Genomic DNA, 6,000 nt, shown 5'->3' on the forward strand with positions numbered 1-6,000 from the left:
CATCCCGCACACCCCCAGCAACACAGGGACTCGCTCCTGCAGCCCAGCGAGTGCCAAGGCCATGCATGGCGAGCAAAAGCGCCGTAAATCAAAGGGAGAGAAAAAATGGAGCGATATTCTGGGGGAGGATTTGCCCGCCTGTTCCCATAAAGTTGAAATGCAAAGCAAAAACGAAAGCAGCTGGGATCACGCTGCAGAGGAACGGGCTTTAACAAGCTCTTTTTCGGGGCTTTAAAAGAATTCTGCCTGTGATGTAATCTTGACATTTCCTGGCTCACTGGTGATTTCCTCGGATCAAACACCCAGAATGCCGAGGAGTCATCACCGCCGCTCGCGCAGCTCGTTTTACTTGCAGCAGGAGCAGAGCGAAGTGGGGTGCTGGGTGGTGGGACGGGGAGCAGCAACCTGCACCCCAGTCCCCGCACTCCTCCTTGGCCTGGTTGGGTGAGGTGATGGGCACAGACCTGCCCTGTTAGCAATTCCTCATCTTCATTTTGAGGGGTGAGGTTTAAGGCTCCTGACTGGGGGTTCCATGCGCCAGCAGCCTTGGCAAAGAGACTAAAGCCCCAGCAGGGACAGACCCTCAGACTTTATAACAAGATATATTTTTTTAAATCTATGATATTATGGCAAATACACAACCTTCTGTGTGACTTGCTGGAGAAGTTATGACCTATTCCAAAGCAAGCAAAACCCTACAGACTTTGGGAATGATCATGAAGATTCCTCAGTTTTCTGCTAAAAATGTTCCGAAAGTAGAAAATTCAAGCGGGAAAAAAAAGGCCCCAAAAAATTCCATCATGCCTTTGTTATTACCATTTTACAGAAGTATTTCATTTCATATTCAGTGGTCATTCATCATCTCTTGATTCTCATGGATTTAAGTGACCCCAATGGAAATGCCTGTGTCAGAGCCCTGGGGTGTCTGTCTGTGAGCTCCAGAATGGTGGGACCCGGCACTATTCCCAGCGGTGGGACGTGTCAAGTCTGACATGACATTGTAACGCCAGGATGGGCAGCAAGTGGGCAGGTGATGTATCCCGAGTTTCTAAAAGGAGCCCTGTGGATGCCAAGAGCCCCCATCCCCACCCGCCACCCATGGGGACAATGGGTAGGGCCATGGGGACAGCAGGGATGTGGCGGGTCAAGGCCTCACCAGATTGTCTTGCCCAGTCATCTCTTTGCAATTCTCTCGGTATCCAGCACCGTGAACATCCCTGCAGGTTCTACCAATCCCTGCAGAAGGAATATGTTAAATTTGGTGGCTCAGTTACAGCAACAAAATATGAAGTGGAGAGACTTTCATCACACTTTCAGTGCAAAAACTCCATGAAGTCTTATTTGTGCTCCACTCTGACCCCCACAGAGATGGGGTCGCTGGTTTGGGTAACATTTTGCAGCTCTTGATCCCAGAGCACCCACTTCCAGTTGGCTGTGTAGCAATCGCGGCTCCTCCCCTACACAGCAATTCAGTGACACATGATGAAACTAATTTTTGTAGGATGTAAGACTTAATGGAGCGGAGGTGTTTGATTTTTATAGGGATGTACTATTCAGTGAACCTAAGTATTTCACCACCTCAAAGAAATGGGGCTTTCAGGAAAAACATCATCTTAGCAGCCACCACGTGGGCAGCGGGAGGCTCAGACGGTCCATCAGTGCCACACAGCTCCTGTCACCTCCCGAGGCCATCGGCTTGAGCATCCTCGCGTGATAACGCTGGGATGGGACTGACCCCTGCATCAGGAGCTGACACAGCAGCGTGGCTGGAGAGAGGACCGGGGTAGGGCACTGTGGCAGCCCCCACCCCAATTTGAGATCCTCCAACATCTGCTGTAGTGGGTGGAAGGAGAAAAAACAGAGTCTTCCTCAGTTGTGTTATCTGGTTCTCCAAAACCTGTCTGACTTTGGGTTGCTAAGAAGTTCTCCGTTACCAGTTACTCTGATTAGAAAATAGAGGGCTGTGGAGAGGAGACCAGAGGAAGGTGCAGGAGCTGTACATGTGGGGAAAGGGCAACAGGAGCACCCCGTGTCCCTGGAAGCTGGTGATATGCAGGACCTGTCACATCCTCGTTAGCAGCCACCTGTCAGTTCAAAGTTTTCACCAGTGACATCCTGAGCCCTGCTGACTGTAGGCAGCTCAAAGCATGTCCCCAGCCCTACAGATGCACTTTGCCAACTCTTCAGCCGCCTCTAGGTCAGAGTAAGTAAAATCAAAGGCAAGCAATAAAGGACCCATCTGGGAAGCACTCGTACTGTGACCGCAGACCCCAGCACCTCTTCCCGCCTCTTCTTCCTCACCAGGGAATCATCAGAATCACCGGCACATCGAGGTTCTGGAGATGAGTCACCTGGAGGCTGCGAGTGTCGGGGTCTGGGGTGGTGGTGCCCACGGGGTCACCCTTCCCCTCCTGGCCAGGGACACCCAGATGGCATGGGCTGGTGCCACCTTCACCATGTTTAAACATCGGAGCTGTAGCTGGGAGCTTAATGCAATGTGCCTGTTTCCCTCTTAAAAAGTATTTAGAAAGGGCATTTAAAAAGATATCACCAACTAACTTAATGTAGCATCAGCATGGCTTTAGAACTAGTATTAAAAAAATATACTAATATTGAAAAGGATGTATTATATTTTATTATTTCTGTGGAAACAGTGTAAATAATAGATGGAGGTTGCTGCAATCCATCCAGCACCGTCCCACACAGCAGAAAGAGAAAGCAAAACGAGGGCAGTCGAGCAAGCTGTGAAGCCCGGGCGGGCAGGGAGCAGGGAGGGAATGGGCAGGGGCAGGCAGGGAACAGGCAGGGGGCGGGCAGGGAATGGGCAGGGGGCGGGCAGGGAATGGGCAGAGGCAGGCAGGGAACGGGCAGGGGGCAGGCAGGGAATGGGCAGGGGCAGGCAGAGAATGGGCAGGGAACAGGCAGGGGGCAGGCAGGGAACGCGCAGGGGGCAGGCAGGGGGGCAGGCGGGGAATGGGCAGGGGCAGGCAGGGGGCAGGCAGGGAATGGGCAGGGGGCGGGCAGGGGGCAGGCAGGGAATGGGCAGAGGCAGGCAGGGAACGGGCAGGGGGCAGGCAGGGGGCAGGCAGGGAATGGGCAGGGGCAGGCAGGGGGCAGGCAGGGAATGGGCAGGGGCAGGCAGGGCTGGGAGCCCTTCAGCAGGCAGCTGCCTGCACCGGGTCCGGCTTGGCAAGGGCTCAGTAACGGGGTTATAGCGGGGATCAGTGAAGCGGCACCACAGCTTTGGCCATCTAGACTTTTATTCATGTAATCCTCCAAGTCTTGTATTAACACAGATCAGTTTGGTTTTTACCTTAATTATATCACATGCTCCTGCTTTTTATATTCACTTACAGGCGTATCATGGTATTTTCAGACTTAGGTCACTTCAGTTTGATTATTGCAGGTGTCCCAAATAAATTTTCATTAACTTTTTCATGTATGTTTTCTAAAGGAACAGTTTAGAGTTTAGTTTGAGTTTTTGAATAAGAATCGTTTTACAGTGATGTTCCCCATCTCACCTCAATCCTCGCATTCAGTGCAGCATCCAAGGACCAGAAAAACATCATTCATACTTACGTGGCAGACGCAGGTACTCAGATACACAAACCAACTTTTTATTAAAGACATTTCAGGCAATGTGGATTGTGTTCTGTTCTAACATTTCTTTCCTTTGTTTTGCTTCACTAAAGACCTTCACAAAGCTGTACGTGCATGATCCGTCTCACATCAACAGCCCACTTGAAGCCGTGGTTCTGCTGCAGCTTCTCCCAGGGTTAATTTATCACCAATTAACTTGAAGTGCTCAACACCTTTGCAAAGGCTGGTGTCAATACCCCGAATCTGCAGCTCAAAGTGAAATACGGATAAATACCTAATTAAAAAAAAAGGAACATGATCACTAATCTGTCAGTGCTTAGATTCCAAAGCCAAAAGCAAGAGAAAAAAGGAAAAAGGCTAATGCACAAATGCACACAACCCCTTTTAGGAGCAAAGCTACACACTGAGCAGCACGCTAGTTTCTCTCTGAAGCATTTGAAATGTCTGTGTGGGCCAGTGGAATTGTCCTGAACTTTTATTGTTTTCAAATTATTGCAGAAAAATGGGAATAAAGGAAGTTTCCTCTGCAAAGGTCATGGGCCAATGATTAAGCACTGCAGAGATCAACTTGAACAAAAGTTTCGAGAGTGCTGAACACAGAAAAACATCCATGTAAAATTCACATTTGGCATATTTGCCTTTTAAAAACTGCCCATCGATTTTCCTCTGCCTTTCGCCTGTTCCCATGAAACCCAAGACGTCTCAGAGCTGTGAGGTTCTGTACTGCGGGTACGAGCCGTCGCTTGGAGTGGTGCTCTGGGACTTGTAGTCTCCGTGTTTATATTTCAGCGCTACGCGTGATTAATCCTCCATTTCATTCATTGTCTTTTCACTTCTCTGCTACTGGGAACAGTAAATAAGAGGGAAGTTGTAACAAGAGCCTCCCTTTTATTCAGAGACCTTCTGTTTCCTGCAGGCTGGCGGCTTCGAAAAAAAAATCACAGCTCCATTGTGCTCCCAAGTCATATTAAATGATTCAGAGGGAAAGAAAAACCCACGTCAGCAGCAACAGGGGACTCACAGTGGAGCATCGAGGCCATGGACCAGGGACACGGATCCCGGGTGGGAGCATGTCCCAGGGATGCTGTGTCCCATGGCAGCACTGGCGTCGGGGTTTTTAACCCCGTTTTGTGGGTCTGTAGAGGGCAAGAGCTGCTCCTGGTGTTGGGGGTGCTTTGGTGGGTGTCCCTGAGCACCCTGCTGCCCTCAGCCTCCCTGATTCTGCCAGAATGACACCCATATCCTGGGGCGGTGGGGCAGCGGGACAACCCTCCTGTCCAACCGGGGGAGCATGGATCCCACCCCCAGCAGCCGGGGGGAGGCAGATTCACTCCTACTCCTACCCGCCAAGGGGAGCTGGCAGCGGGGGATGCCAGGCAAGGCAGGAGGAAGGGGTGAGGACACCGCTGGGTGACCCCCGGCCCGTGCCCACACATCCCTGCGTAGAGGCTGAGCGTGCAGTGCCTGAAATGGCATCAATGTCGCTGAACAACTGGTACAAATGCTCCCCAAAACCAGATCATTTCCTTCTTCCACCTCAAAGGAAACAGCGTTGGAAGGAGGCTCAGTCACAGGGGGGCCGGGACAGCACAAGGAGGGTCCCTGTGGCAGGTGGGTTCCCTGGCAGCACCTGTTGGGAGCTGGTTACATGGCCCAGAGTGCAACTCTCAGACAAACCGTCAGTCCCAGGCGCAACCCGAGGGGTCAGTCTTGCGAAACATCCAAACACCCGGGTGGGTGCTGCACCTGCCAGCCCCCCGCAATAAGAGACCACCAGCACTTTGCCATTGGTGCCTGGTGTAGCAAAACCAAACCCTCCTGTCCCCAAAACCTGCTGTTAAAGCTGCTCCCGTCCCAGGGAGCTCAAGCTGTGATCAATCCTCACCTGCATTTTCCAGTATTGGTTTTACAAATACAAATACAATGTCTGTTCAGGGCACCTTCCTTATTGGCAGGTGTCGCTAGAAACATGTGTCAACACAACTGAACCGAGTGTAAGCACCGCTACAGTTGCGTCTGATAATAAAACATGAGTCACTGTTATTCAATCATTTACTAACACGTTTTGCAAGAAAGTTATCTCTTCTAGGAATCATCACCACACAAATCTGAAAGGGTATTTTTATAAAAAGAGCACCGTGATTTTGCCGTTTACTGCGTAGCGGAGTCTCACGGGGCTGGTGCCCATGGGCCCCCCTGCAGCCCGCCACCCTTTGCATCCCCATTCCAAAGGCGGGCACAAGCCCTGAGCCCCGCAGTGACCCACCTTCCAATGCCGCCCTTCCTCCCGCAGTTTTCATGCCCAGCGTCTCCCTGGCACCAGGAGCGAGATGGCAGCAAGGAGGGGGCTGCCGGGGCCCCCCGATGCCATCGGTCCCCCCGCACTGCTGCAAGCCGGCG

Source organism: Columba livia, chromosome 1 (genome assembly GCF_036013475.1).
Source record: "Columba livia isolate bColLiv1 breed racing homer chromosome 1, bColLiv1.pat.W.v2, whole genome shotgun sequence".
In the NCBI taxonomy this organism is placed as follows: Eukaryota; Metazoa; Chordata; class Aves; order Columbiformes; family Columbidae; genus Columba; species Columba livia.